The sequence below is a fragment of the Prionailurus viverrinus genome, chromosome A1, assembly GCF_022837055.1.
Source record: "Prionailurus viverrinus isolate Anna chromosome A1, UM_Priviv_1.0, whole genome shotgun sequence".
Taxonomy (NCBI): domain Eukaryota; kingdom Metazoa; phylum Chordata; class Mammalia; order Carnivora; family Felidae; genus Prionailurus; species Prionailurus viverrinus.
In genome coordinates, this window is record NC_062561.1 from 10,646,471 (window position 1) to 10,662,678 (window position 16,208).

Genomic DNA, 16,208 nt, shown 5'->3' on the forward strand with positions numbered 1-16,208 from the left:
ATTTTTGAGACAGAGAGAGACAGAGCATGAATGGGGGAGGGTCAGAGAGAGAGGGAGACACAGAATCGGAAACAGGCTCCAGGCTCTGAGCAGTCAGCACAGTGCCCAACGCGGGGCTTGGACTCCCGGACCGCGAGATCATGACCTGAGCCGAAGTCGGACGCTTAACCGACTGAGCCACCCAGGTGCCCCTTGATTGTTTACTTTAAAATGCAGTATGTAGGGGTGCCAGGGTGGCTCAGTCAGGTAAGCGTCCCACTTCGGCTCAGGTCATGATCTCGCGGTTTTTGAGTTTGAGCCCCGCGTTGGACTCAGTGCTGACAGCTCAGAGCCTGGAACCTACTTCAGATTCTGGGTTTCCCTCTCTCTGCCCCTTCCCTGATCACACACTGTTTCTCTTTCTCAAAAATTAATGGACATTAAAGAAATTTAAAATAAAATTATAAAATAAAGTAAAATGCAGAAAGAGTTGAATCACTAAATTCTACACCTGAAACTAATATTATTCTGTATAACAAACTAGAATTTAAATAAAAACTTGAAAAAAATGCAGTATGATTAGATATGAACAAGCTATACTTTGATAAATATTTGGAATTAGCATTTCCTTCCCTTTCAAAGTAGAAAGTACAATTGCAATTGAAAGGGCGGGCCTACGCCGGCCGACTCCATCTTGTTCTGTGTCCTTCACCTAGACCATGCCTCCTCCCCTTGAGTAACCTCCCGCTCACCCATTCAAACTTCCTGATCAAAACACGCCCCTTCCCCAGCCAATCGGCTGAGGCCACGCCCCTTCCCCAGCCAATCGGCTGCCCCTAGACCCCTATAAAACCTTCGTGCTTTTGAAACTCGCTCTCTCTCCCTGGTATCTCACCACTGCGTTGGTGCAGGTAGGGGATTGAGCTCGAGCTAGCTCGAATAAAGGCTCTTTTGCTTTTGCATGGGACTCGGCTCCCTGGTGGTCTTTGGGGATCACGAATTCTGGGCATAACACAATGACTAAAAATAAACATTCTTGTGTGGATTATTTATTGTTTGATTATCAATATGTGAGACCCACAGATTAGGTAGTGATTGCCATTCATGCCCTCCAAACTGCATATAGCTATTTTATTTGGCTTCTGAAGAAAATGAGGGTTTTTTTTTTTGTATAAATTATAGTCCCAAAGTTAATAACAAAGTTATCTTCTAGAACTTCCTCAGATAGTGATCTTTACAAAACCCACTCCCACAGTATGCGAAACCTGTAAACTAAGAATCAGAACTCACGGGTTGGAACACATTTATCTGAACTCCAGGTCTTTGGAGTCTACTGTAATCTCTCAACCCCAAAGTCTCAGGTACAAAGGACGGATTTCTTAGAAATGGTAACTCTTCCAATTGTTGGAACTGTGAAGCTCCCACCCATGTAAGTTTCTGTTTACTCTGCCTGATAATTGGTGGGCACAGCGAGGTGGTATATTTCATACAGTCTTTGGTTTCCACATTGTATTGGAAAGATACAGGAGAGATGATGGTATACCCGATATGAGGCCACCCTAATTGTGTTGAATCTAAAGGCAGTGCTTTCTCTCCCCTCTCTCTCTGAAGAGAACTACTTAGGATGGAAATTGTTAAAGAAAATTCGACAGAGCTTTTTCTTAAGGACCTCAGGAATACAGGAAAACCACTTTGGCAATAGAGGATGAATTGCGTTGGAATGTGGAAAGGACAGAGGTGGTTAGGAGTTGAAGGAATTCACTGTAGCAGGCAGGCATCAAGCTAGGGTGGGAGCTGGGCAATGAGATGAAAGAAAGGAAAGAGAAGTACATATGGCAGACAAGAAAAAGTGAAAAATAACTGAGTTTGGCAACTGCCTGCAGCTAGAGTTTCCAGAGAAGGGCTGATTCTGAATTTACCACGTGAATGATTGGGAGACAAAAATAGCTTTATCTTGGCTGTTTCTGGTTGGAGGAATAACAGGTTATTTTCACAATATGCTGGGTCTGAGCTGTGAGACATCCAAGTGATAATGCCCACTGGTTGTTTTTCTATTTTCAATTCCAAGACCATTGGTTTTCTTCTGCACTCATAAGTATGACTCACGAAGTCCTTATTTTTAGAAAGGGAGAAAGTTTAAGCGGTCATTTATAGGATTTAATAATCTAACATTATATGCTCAGAAATGACAGAAAAATCACCAAAAATATCATTGAAAGGAAGAAAAATAAATCAGAGTCAATAACTTCACTTAAACATCCTTTATTTCTCGAGTCAAGGGTTTAATCAGAATTGATTTGATGTGCTTCAGTGGCTCAAAGCAACTATCTACCTACGATTAGCAAATACACAGAGGCACAAATGTTATTGATGGTGAGTTAACAGGTGTCATCTCCACAGGTAAGAAAGCAAATACGAATATAGGTAAATACGGTTTTGTTGTGGCTAAAGAGCGTGCAAAAATAAATTATTTACATAAAATTAAGTTAAAGCTTTAAAAAAAACCTTTAAAATTTAAGCTGAGAATTCTTAATTCTTAGAGGTATAACTGAATAACTTTTATTTCAAAATGAATTGCAGTTTACAAGGCAAATTTAGTATCTATTTTCTGGCGCAAACTGCATCTCAAGTCTGTGGAGGATTATCATATCCTCATGAGGGTTTCAGAACTAGTTGATACGTCTAAAGTTGACCAAAAAACGGGATCTTCTATTTAGAGTTTCTGATTTCTAAATTCAATGTTCTTTTCATTAAAACTTACTGCATGGCAATTTTTTTAAATATATATTTGTGGGAGATGATATATCTTTCCTAACTTCTTAAAAAAATTTTTTTAATGTTTGTTTATTTTTGAGAGAGACAGACAGACAGACAGACAGAGACAGAGTGTGAGAGGGGCAGGGGCAGGGAGAGAGGGAGACGCAAAATTCAAAGCAGGCTCCAGGCTCTGAGCTGTCAGCACAGAGAGGGACGCTGGCCTCACAAACTGTGAGATCGTGACCTGAGCCAAAGTTGGACACTTAACTGTCTGAGTCACCCAAGCGCCTTTCCTGACTTCTTTTAAACATTAAGAAAAAGTCTGTCTGTTGAATGACTTAAACTTTTTGATTCACAATTTTAATGCTTTACCTATTAAAGTCCTCTGAGGAAAACAGAAACTGTATATGTTATTTTAACAAAGATAATTTAATATAGGGGAGTTGAGAGCAAAAAGTAATATAGAAATAACTGTGGGAAGCAACTACTATCCTGGGGCTAGGGGAATAAAGGGAAGTTGGAAGTTGGGGGGGGCATGCATGGAAATGGTAAATGGCTAATGAAGACTGAATTGTGTCGCCCCTCCCAACCCCTCCTAATTCATATGTTGAAGGCCTAATCCCCAATGCGATGGTTTGGAGGCCTTTGGAAATAATTAGAGTTGGATGGTTATGAGGGTGGAGTCCTTATGATGAGATTAGCATCCTTATAATAAAGGCACCAGATAGCTCTCTCTCTTTTTTTCTTGAAGTATAACTGACGTACAGTGTCCTGTTAGTTTCAGATGTACAATAGTTTCAACGATTCTATACATTACTCAGTGTTCATTATAGTAAGTGTACTCCTAATTCCTTTTATATATTTCATTCATCCCGCCACCCACAGAAAACTCTCTTTTTCTCTGCCTTGTGGGGATATGGCAAGAAGGTGGCTGTCTGCAAGCCAGGAAGAGAGCTCTGTCCAGAACCAGGAATGCTGGCACCCTGATCTTGGGCTTCCAGCCTCCGGAGCTGTGAGAATAAATTTCTGTTTTTTAAGCAACCCAATCTATGCTACTCTGGTATGGCAATCGGAATTCTAAGACAATGAGTAAGGGGACATTGACATGATATTGGCAATGTCGACTGAAGGTATTTGCAGAGAATAATTTTTGAGTTTAGATTAGTTTGTTTTATCCGATGCCACAAAAAGTCAACTTCATCTTTTGAGGGGTTTGAGATATTCTGAAAAACCTTTGTGCAGAATCCAGTGATATTAAGATAAGTCAGTGGTATACAAAGGGTGGGCTACTCGGATAGTAGCTCCCTGGCATAGGCAGTAAAGAGATAATTGATCCTAGATAACTAAAAACCAACAATAAAACTGATTAAAAGTCTGTCTGCTTTTATTATCACAACGCACTGGCAATTCTAAACAATGTCCGTGGTAAAATATTCTTCCTTCATGAGCCAGCCACTTTCTCTCCCCCACCCCATTCCCTGTTTGTGCTGCTGGAATAAACTGTTATACATTCTAGGAAAATATATTTAGAGGACAAATTGTTTTAAAAGTCACTTTTCCCACTGCTTTGGATTCTGCAAATGAATGAATGAATGGCTGCACCTAAATATATTAAATCACTTACCCAGGTAGCCCCGGTATCAAATGTAGCCATACTGAAGAAAACTACTATGGTTACATGCCCGTGATCTTTCAGCATGAGCAGAGAGTCAGAGCTGAATGAACAAGAGAACAATTTCTACACCTTCTGAGATAATAACCAGCTCTTGTGCCGGGTGAAGCCCCTACCTACTCTATTGTTGGAGAGAAATGGATACGCAAACGCCAGTTAATGATAATTAATCAGTTGTAATTATCCACTAATGCCCTTCAAAATCCTTGTTATTGGGGTGACTGTACCACATGGTCATTCAGAGACCCAGGTTATTATTCAGGGCTTCCATTTTATTGCTTCACAACCTCCAAGGATATTGAATTTATCAGTCTGGGAGAATTAGGGCACCGCCTTGTTTCTGTCTTAGCCCCTGGGATGTGGAGGGCAAGTGATGTGTGTTTTGAAAGCAAGTAACATGGATGAAGCATATACCACGTTCCTTCATATTCCACAACTTAAAACGTTCTCTAGGGGAACTGACCATAGTATAGTATCACAACACTAGTTTAAAAGAGCTTACACACCTATTCTGGGATCTAGCAAGTAAAAGACACAAATGTCATTTCCATTAAGCCCTGTCTACTCTTTATATCCTAATTGCCAAGGTTGAAAAAACTACCTGCTTAAACAATTTATCACTGAGAAACCAGCCCTACAGAACTTATTCACTTGCTACATCTAGCAGCAAGGGAAGCTGGGAAATGGAGTCTATACACAGATGATCACAGGCCCAGTTTAAATTAATTGAATTGTGGGGCGCCTGGGTGGCGCAGTCGGTTAAGCGTCCGACTTCAGCCAGGTCACGATCTCGCGGTCCGTGAGTTCGAGCCCCGCATCGGGCTCTGGGCTGATGGCTCAGAGCCTGGAGCCTGTTTCCGATTCTGTGTCTCCCTCTCTCTCTGCCCCTCCCCCGTTCATGCTCTGTCTCTCTCTGTCCCAAAAATAAATAAACGTTGAAAAAAAAAATTAAATTAATTGAATTGCTATGGGAAAAAATTCTGGGGAACCGTTAGCAGCGTGCCATAAACAATATGTATTATCTCTCAGCTAAAAAGTTAAAAACAACTCAGTTCATAGTCCAGATTGCAGGTTTTAGTCCCAGCTTCCAGAGATGAAATTGACAGATTAGTAAACATGCATTCTCGCAGACATAATGATGTCAAAATGTTCTGATGAAATCAGTATCTATAGTTGCATTTTATTTCAGAACCACCTTTTTCTTGCTAGATAGGGAAAAGCTTATTTATGTTTCTCGGTGTAAGAACAAGGCCAACAATTAAAATATAGCAACTTGGGGCGCCTGGGTGGCGCAGTCAGTTGGGCGTCCGACTTCAGCCAGGTCACGATCTCACGGTCCATGAATTCAAGCCCCGCGTCCGGCTCTGGGCTGATGGCTCAGAGCCTGGAGCCTGTTTCCGATTCTGTGTCTCCCTCTCTCTCTGCCCCTCCCCCGTTCATGCTCTGTCTCTCTCTGTCACAAAAATAAATAAACGTTGAAAAAAAAATAAAATAAAATATAGCAACTTGCTTAACACTTAGAAAACCTTTATCTAAACAATATAAACTTAATTCATTTCAACCCTTACATTTTTTTGGAGGCTTTTAACCCAAGGTCTACACAGATTAAAAAAAAAATTTTTTTTTTTAGATGGAACAACACTGTATAAAAAACCAGGGACAAATGTTACTTAGTCCAATGTACAATGATCCACAGAATTACTGGGAAGCCACCATCTATCGTGATAGCCAGTATTTCCTTCATTAAGGTCAAATCAGTAATCAGTAACTCAACCTCAGCTTGCCTACTTTGTCTTATAACTAGGAACACAGTAGTTCACTACTGGCCATGATACTGACTATATTGTAAGATTCAAGTTGTCAAAATTTTCTGTGGGGTAATTTCTATTATTTTGGCATCACTCTGTTTTTCACTATATTACTGCCCAGCAGTGAAGCTGGTATTACAATTGTCTGCATAGGCTAGTTCATGGAAGAATAAAGAACTTATTTTTTCTTGGTAAGAGATGATTTAAACAATAGGATTACAACATTTACTTCTCCTTGAAAATGTTGATACAACATTTGCATAAAATGTAACAAAAACACACGCTTTGAGTCTTATTACAAGATCTCTTACTACTATGCAGGGATCCAGTTGACTGCTGTATAAAGAGTGATCAGTATGTTAGAGCATGGGTAGAAGAAATGCAGTCTGTGTATTATGTAACATTTGGAAGTAAAATAATTTATTTTGCATAAATGTCAAAACCTGATTTTTCTCATTAAAATACAGCTGCTTCCGGGATAAAAATTCATGTGTACATCTTGGACTTACAGAATCATAACGGTCAAAGGAAATCTTAGAGGGCATCCAGTTAAACATTTCCCTAAGGCATATGGTACTTCTTTATCATTCCTGACTAATTATCCTTCATTTATTTCTATTTGAATGCTTCTGGTGAGGCATTTCCAGTTCCATTTCATCATTCCATTGATGGGCCGCTCTAAACTGTCTTTTAAAATATCTTTCTTATTCTCAACGGCCTTCTCTGAAACAGCAGAGCGTAAATCTCTTCCCACTTCTATGTGATTATATGTTAAATATTTAGGTGTTATTATGCTTGTACTGAGGCTTTTCTAGGTTAAATATTATCAAATGTTTCAGTAATCCTTGATTGAAATGGTTTCCTGTCCCATTACTATGCTGATGAACTTCCTCTGGACACACTTCTGCTTTTCAATGTCCTTCAGAAAATGGATACAAATGTGTTATGACTACTCCAGAGAACATAGTCCAGTAAATAACCTTGAATGAACTGGATATTATGCATTTGCTGATGAAAGGAATAGGACATTAGCTGTGTCACATGAAATTATCTTGTTTAATGGCCTAGGGAAGTTTTCTCAAACCCAAACATGGCTTTTCAAAGGGTCTATATTTCAATCACTAAAGACTTTATTTATTCTTTTGACCAAGAAAGATTTTTATTTATGTTAAAATGTTTAATCTTTTTCCTTCAAGACATTTATAGAGTCCTCTAGTAAAATATAAGTCAATTGGTATGGATAATATCTTAAAATTTTTCAGCTGACACTTATTCAGAATTAATTTACAACTGGATTGAGACAAAGAGAGAAGAAAAGGGAGTAAGATAGCTCATAAAAATAAGAGATATCGGGGTGCCTGGGTGGCGCAGTCGGTTGAGCGTCCGACTTCAGCCAGGTCACGATCTCACGGTCTGTGAATTGGAGCCCCGCGTCGGGCTCTGGGCTGATGGCTCAGAGCCTGGAGCCTGTTTCCGATTCTGTGTCTCCCTCTCTCTCTGCCCCTCCCCCGTTCATGCTCTGTCTCTCTCTGTCCCAAAAATAAATAAACGTTGAAAAAAAAAAAAGAATAAAAAAAATAAGAGATATCAATAATACCATTCCCATGAAGACACTAAGAAGGAACTGGGAAGATACCAAAGAATAAATTTGCCCACCACACAACGTTCATGGCTTTTAATGCATTGTTTTGTATTTTCTGACCCTTAGGTAATGTATGCACTTGTAAGTTACTTTATATCTCAAACTCAGAAGAAAACTACAAAGGGTCTAAAAAAGATAGCTGGAAAGAGGAAGATATAGTGAAAACTATATAATCTGTGGCATCACATCTGAAATATAGACCTGCCTCCGCTACCGTACATTTCCCCCTTTTTATTTTTTAAAGTGCCACACTTAGAGACGAGATGGCAGCCCAAGATAGTGGCATGGGAAGATCCTGAACTCATCTACGTCCACAGACAAACTGAATCTACAGCTACATATGGAACGATTCCCTCTAGAGCAGACCTGAAAACTATCTTAAACGCTAATGCTAACAGGGCCAGATCAAGATGCATAGGAGAGGCAAAGACAAGTTCTTGCCCAAAAACAGCTGGCACAACAACTACAATTAGGAGAGCTGACACAAATCTGGAACTCCTCCATAAACAGCAAGGGGTTTGTGCTTCACATCAGGCACCATAACCCTGTGACCTACACTGGAGAGATACACTGAAATGTCTGGCTTTAAAAACCAATGGGACTTATGTCCAAGAGATACACGAGGCTGTGGGGAACACAGATACTGCTCTTAATTGGCTCATGTACAGATTCGCTCACCCTGGGGGCCAGCACAAAAGCATCAGTGACAAATGCCTAGACTCTACGTGATGTGGATTCATGTTTTAATCTGAAAGCATCTGCTGGAGAGATAGGGGACTGTTGGGACGCTCTTTGGGGATGAAGGTACGGGTGGGTGTCACTTTTGTGTCACTGCTGATATGAGAGGTCTGTACAGTCCGCTCTCCTACCACCGCACGAGAGCCAGTGGGTATGCCCTGGCCCAGTGCTCTATCTCTCTCCCTTGCTGACACTGGCAGGTACACCCCGGTCCGACACTCCCCCACTGCTCCACTAAACCAAGCAGGCATGTCTTGGCCCTGTTCTCTCTCTCTGACCTACTAAAGCTGGCAGGTATGTCTTAGCCCTGCACTCTCTCGTGTCTTGCTGAAGCCAGGGGGTGTGCCCTAGCACTGTGATCTCTGGGTGTCTTGCTAAAGCCAGCAGGTACATGAAGTCCACACAGGGATGCTCCTTGATTGTTTGGCTCTGGTGATCAAGGGGCATGCATTCCTGGGTCTCCTGGGACTGTAAGAACCAGAGATAAAGCTCTAGCCAGGCTACCATCCCTAGGGCACTGCACAGACAGCAGACTCCCAGTATTTCCACAAAAAAGGCCTATTTACCTGTCCTGAAGCTTCAACAGGCTTTAGGGGTACCACACATCTAGAGGCTATGGAGGTATCCTCAAAAAACACAGGCCAGGGGGTGACATGTTTGTGCTCAACCTCAGACTTACTACAGCGCAGCAGTACCTCCCAGAAAGGAGCTTATAAACTTGACTGAAGTCCCAGTTTTTACAAGTGTTGCCCAAGGTACATCTCCAGACCACCTATTTGGAGATGTGCAGCATTTACAATTACAGTCCCATACAAATATAGTTATTTGTAAACTTTAAGGCCTTCTGCCTGAGGGACAGGCTTCCAATAAATGTGAAACAAGGGGCTGGATAAGATGCCTCCATTTGGAACACTGGCAGGTCTTGGCACGCCCTCAACAACTAGAATCTATAAAGAAGAAATCAGGCTTCATAGACAACTACAAAGATTTTGGAGACAACAAAGAGTAAGGACAAGCTTAAATGATAAATTTTATCTCCTGTACATGGCCATTCCTTCAAGAACAGGAGGGGTAACTATTTTACCTACTACATAGAAGAAAACACAGAGAGTCAAGAAAAATAAGGAAACAGAGGAATATGTTTCAAAAATATGAAGATAAAACATCAGAAAAAAATCTTAATGAAATAGTGTAAATAATTTACTTGACAGAGATAAAATTAATGGTCATAAAGATGCTCCCTGAACTTTGGAGAAGAATGGGTGAACACAGTGAGAATTCAACAAAGAAAATATTAGAAAGTACCAAAAAGAAATCACAGAGATGAAGAATATAATAACTTAAGTGAAAAATATACTAAAAGGGTTCATCAGCAGACTAGATGAAGCAAAAGAAATGATCACCAAGCTAGACACAGGGCAATAGAACTTACTCGAGTGGAGCAGCAAAAAGAAAAAAGAATTTTTAAAAAATGAAGATAGCTTAAAGCACCTATGGGAAAACATCAATGAATTAACATTTGCAAGATCTGTCATTAGGGTCCCAGAAAGAGAATAGAGAAAAAACGGGACAGAAAACTTATTTAAAGAAATAATAGCTACAATATTCCCTAAGTTGGGGAAGGAAACAGACATCCAGATCCAAGAAGCCCAGAGAATTAAAAGTAAAATAAACTCCAAGTGATCTACACAAAGAGACATAATTAAAAAGTTATGGGGTGCCTGGGTAGCTCAGTCAGTTGAGTGTCTAACTTTGGCTCAGGTCATGATCTCATGGTTTGTGGGTTCAAGCCCCACATCAGTCTCTGTGCTGACAGCTCAGAGTCTGGTGCCTGCTTTGGATTCTGTCTCTCTCTCTGCCCCTCCCCTGCTCATGCTCTGTCTCTCAAAAATAAATAAACATTAAATTTTTTTTTCAAAAGTTAAGGGGTACCTGGGTGGTACAGTTGGTTAAGTGTCCAACTCTTGATCTCAGCTCAGGTCATGACATCACAGTTCATGAGTTTGAACCCTCATTGGGTTCTGCACTGATGGAGTGGAGTCAGCTTGGGATTTTCTCTCTCCCTCTTTCTCTGCCTCTCCCCTGCTTGTGGTCTCTCTCTCTGTCTCTCTGTGTCTCTTTCAAAATAAATAAGTAAACTTAAAAAAATTTAAGTTAAAAGTTAAATATGAAAAGCTTAAAATCAGTAAGAGAAAAACAACTTGTTACATACAAGGAAACCTCCATAAGACTATCAGGTGATTTTTCAGTAGAAACTTATCAGGCCATATGGTAGTAGCATGATACACAGTGTTTAAAGGAAAAGCTCCCAACCAAGAATAGTCTCCTCAGCAAGGTTATCATTCATAATTGAAGGAGAGTTAAAGAGTTTTCTGAAGAAGCAAAAGCTAAAGGAATTTATCACCACTAAACCCAGCCTTATAGGAAATGTTAAAGAGACTTCTTTATGCTCTAAAAAGTGGGCATTAATTAGTAATAAGAAAACATATGAAAGTATAATTCTCACTGGCAAAGGTAAATATGTAGTAAAGGCCGTGGACTAACCATTTATAAAAATAGGATGACAGTTAAAAGACAAAAGTATTAAAATAACTATACAATAATTAGTTAAGGGACATATAAAATAAAAAGATGTAAAATAGGACACAAAATATAAAACATGGTGGGAAGAGTAAAAATGTAGTATTTTAGAATGTGCTCAAATTAAGTTGCTATCAACTTAAAATACACTATTATGTATATACAGGTTCTTATATGTGACCCTCATAGTAACTACAGTGCAACAACCAATAGACAAAGAAAAGATAATGAGAAAGAAATCTAAGCATAATACGAACGAGTGTCATCAAACCACAAGAGAAGAGAGCAAGAGAAGGAACAGAAAGGAACTACAAAACAGCCAGAACACAACAGACAAAATAGCAGAAGTACTAACCTATGTAGAATTACTTTAAATGTAAATGAAATAATTCTTTAACCAAAAGACATAAAGCGGCTGAATGGATTTTAACAAGACCTATCAATATGCTGCCTACGAGAGACTCACTTCAGATGTGAAGATACACATGAACTGAAGACGAAGGGATGGAAAAAGCTGTTTCGTGCAAATGGAAACCAAAAGAAAGCTGGGACAGCTCTACTTACGTCAGAGGAAATAGACTTTAAAACAAAGACTATAGTAAGAGACAAATATGGGTGTTACATACTGATAAAAGGGTCAATCCAACAAGAGGATAAAACCTTTGTAAATATGCACCAACATAGAAGCGCCTAACTATAGAAAGCAAATATTAATAGAACTAAAAGAAGAAATTTATAGTAATACAATAACAGTAGGGGACTCTAATGACACACATCAATAGATAGATAATCTAGTCAGAAAATCAATAAGGAAACACTGGCCTTAAAGGACACATTAGACCAGATGGACTTAGGATAGATCACGTTAGGTCAAAAACAAGTCACAATAAGCTCAAGTAGAATGAAATTGTATCAAGCATCTTTTGTGACCACAATGATATGAAACTGGAAATTAATTATAAGAAGAATATTGGAAAAAACACAAACATACAGAGACTAAACAATATGCCACTAAATAATCAATAGGTCAACAAAGAAAAAAAAAAGGAAATAAAAATAATATTTTGAGACAAATGAAAATAGAAACACAACTTTCCAAAATCTATAAGATGTAGCAAGAGCAGTTATAAGATGTAAATTCATAGTGATACAGGTCTACCATAAGAAATAAGAAAAATCTCAAATAAGCAATCTAATGTCACATCTATAGGAACTAGGAAAAGAAGAACAAACTAAGTCAAGTCAGAAGAGAGAAAATAGTAAAGATCAAGCAGAAATAAATGAAAATGATTAATAAAACAACAGAAAAGATCAATAAAACCAGGAGCTGGTTTTTTGAACAGATAAACAAAATTGGTAAACTTCTGGCCACACTTACATGGAAAAAAGAGAGAGGAGTCAAATAACATCAGAAATGAAAGAGGAGTAGTAGCAACCAACACCACAGAAATACAAAGAATTATGATACTGCAAAAAACTATATGCCAACAAACTGGACAACCTAGGAGAAATAAATTCTTAGAAACATAAAATCTTCTGAAATTGAGTCAAGAAGAAGTAGACAATCTGAACAAGTCAATTACTAGTAATGAAATTTGATCAAAGACTTAATATCTATTCTTCTCAAACTCTTCCAAAAAATAGAAATGAAAACTTGCAAATTCATTCTATGTGTCCAGCATTATCCTGATACAAAACCAGGCAAAGACACTACAGAAAAAAAAATTTTTTAAAGGAAAAGAAAAAATAAAACTACAGGCCAACATTCCTGATGAACATAAACGCAAAAAATCCTCAACAAAATATTAGCAAACTGAATTCAACAATGAAAATAAAAAGATGATTCACTATAATCAAATGGGTTTTATCCCAGGGATGCAAGGGTGGTCAAATATCCATAAATCAATGAATGCCATACATCACATTGACAAAATGAAGGTTAAAAACCGTATGATCATCTCAATAAATGCAGAGAAAACATTTGACAAGTTCATCTGTTGATGATAAAAACTCTCAACAAAGTGGGTTTAAAGGGAGAAAAGCTCAACATAATAAAGGTCATATATGGCAAAACCCACAACTAATATCACGCTCCATGGTGAAAAACTGAAAACTTTTTCTCTAATATCAAGAATAAGATAAGAAACATAATAGTAGAAGTCTAGCTGTATCAATCAGACAAGAAAAAGAAGTAGCAGTCATCCAAATCAAAAGAAAAAATAAAACTGTCACTATTAGCAGATGACATAATATTATATATAGAAAACCTTGAAGACTCCACCAAAAAACTAATAGAACTAATAAATGATTTCAGTCAATACAGTAAAGTAATACATGGAAATGTGTTATATTTCTATATAGTAATAATGATGTAGCAGAAACATTAAGAAAACAATACCATTTACTATTACATCAAAAAGAATAAAATACCTAGGAATATATTTAATCTAGGAGATGAGAGACCTATACTCTGAAAACTACAAGACATTGATGAAAGAAACTGGAGATGACACAAACAAATGGAAATATCTATCATGCTTTTGGACTAATATTGTTACAATGTCAATACAACTCAAAGCAATCTACAGATTCAATGCAATGCCTATAAAAATCAACAATAGTATTTTTAACACAATTAGAACAAATAATCCTATAATTGGTATGGAACCATAAAAGACGCCAAATAGCCCAAGTGGCCTTAAGAAAGTAGAAAAAAGCTGGAAGTATCACAATCCCACATTTCAGATATACTACGAAGCCATAGTAATAAAAAGTGTATGGTACAAGCACAATCGTGGACATATAGATCAACAGAACAGAGATCCCAGTCGTAGATCCATATGTATGTGGTTGACTAATCTACAACAAAAGAGGCAAGATTATACAATGGGGAAAAGACAGTGTCTTTAATTTTCTTGGAAATACTGGGCAGCTACAATCAAAATAATGAAACTGGACTACTATCTTATACCATATACAAAAATAAATTTCAAATGAATTAAAGACTTCAATGTAAAACTTAAAACTACAAAATCTAGAAGAAAGCACAGGCAGTAAGTTCTCTGAATTGATACTAGCATTATTTAAGGTGAACAGTCTCTTCAGGCAATGACAACAAAAGCTAAAATAAACAAATGGGATTACATTAAAGTAGAAAACTTTGTCGTAGTGAAAGAAACAATCAACAAAACCAAAGGCAACCTACGCAATGGAAGAAAATACCTGCAAATTACATATCCGATAGTGGATTAATATATAAAATATATGAAGAATAAATACAACTCAAAAGAAGAAAAACAATCTGATTTAAAAATGGGTAGGATATCTGAATAGACATTTTTCCAACAAAGACACACAAGATGGTCAATAAGTACATGAAAAGGTGCTCATAATCACTAATCATCAGGGAAATAAAAACCAAGATTAAAGTGAGATAATACCTCACACCTGTTAGAATGGCTATTATCAGAAAGACAAAAAAAGAAATAACGAGTCTTGTGGAGTATAGGGAATGCTTGTGCACGGTAGGTGGGATGTAAACTCAGGCAGCCACTATGGAAAACAGTATGGAGGGTCCTCAAAAAATTAAAAATAGAAATATCATATAATATAGTAATTCCACTTCTGGGTATTTATCTGAAAAAAAGCAAAAACACTAACTGAACAAAATAGATGCATTTCTATATTCACTGCAGGATTATTTATAATATTCAAGATATGGGAGCTGGAAACAAGTGTCCATTGATGGACAAATGATTAAAGAAGGTGTGGGATGTACACACACACACACACACACACACACACACACAATGGAATAGTACTCAGTTTAAAAAAACCCAAAATGCTGCCATTTTTGATAACATGGATTTTGAAAGTATGCTAAGTTAAATAAGTTGAAGACAAATGTCATATGATTACACTTATATGTGGAATCTAAAAAACAAAACAGGGGTGCCTGGGTGGCGCAGTCGGTTAAGCGTCCGACTTCAGCCAGGTCACGATCTCGCGGTCCGTGAGTTCGAGCCCCGCGTCGGGCTCTGGGCTGATGGCTCGGAGCCTGGAGCCTGTTTCCGATTCTGTGTCTCCCTCTCTCTCTGCCCCTCCCCCGTTCATGCTCTGTCTCTCTCTGTCCCAAAAATAAATAAAAAAACGTTGAAAAAAAAATTAAAAAAAAAAACAAAACAAAGAACAAACAAAATGAAAAAAAGCAATACTCAGATATATTGTACAGAATAGTATTTTCCAGAGTGTAGAAGGGTTGGGAAAGTGGGTAAAATGGGTGGAGCCAAGAGGTATAAACTTTCCATTATAAAATAATAATTCATGAGGAGAGGAGATGGCGGCAGTGGAGTAGGAGGACCCTAGGCTTACCTTGTCCCACAAATACAAATAGATAATTATCATATCATCCTAAAACCCCCAGAAATCGACCTGAAGACTGGCAACACAAACTCTACAAGTAAAGGTTGAGAAGAGGCCACATTGAAGAAGGTAGGAAATGTGGAGGCAAGGTTTGGGAGAGAAACAGATTGTGGCCATTGAGGTGGGGAGGTAACCATGGGTGAGGAAAAGGGCAAGAAACAGACTACCATATAGGGGAGCACACAGGGAAGAGGAATCCCCACAGAAACTGGCTTGGAAAGCAAGAGGGCCCATATTCCATTAGTTCTTGCAACCGGTGGGACTTAAAGCCTGGCGTTTTAAAGGTCAGCATGCTTAGCTCTAAGATGGCTCGGAGGACACTGGGACTGCTCTTGGAGAAAAGGGAGGGCAAACAGCTTACAGACATACAGCATAGAAACAGCAATCTGAAGAGTACCTGGGGCACAGAGTGGGGAGGTTAGTTGCTCATTTCAGAGTACATCCCAGAGAGGCAGTGTTCACAGAGAGACCTCTCCAGGAATAAAGAACTGGCAGATGTCATTTCCCTCCTCTGCCCCTCAGCATAAGCACAGGGCCTCCTGCAAGAAGTTGCACAGCGCCAACACTCACTACTTAATTTTCTTACATCAAGCCCCAACCTTGCACACTG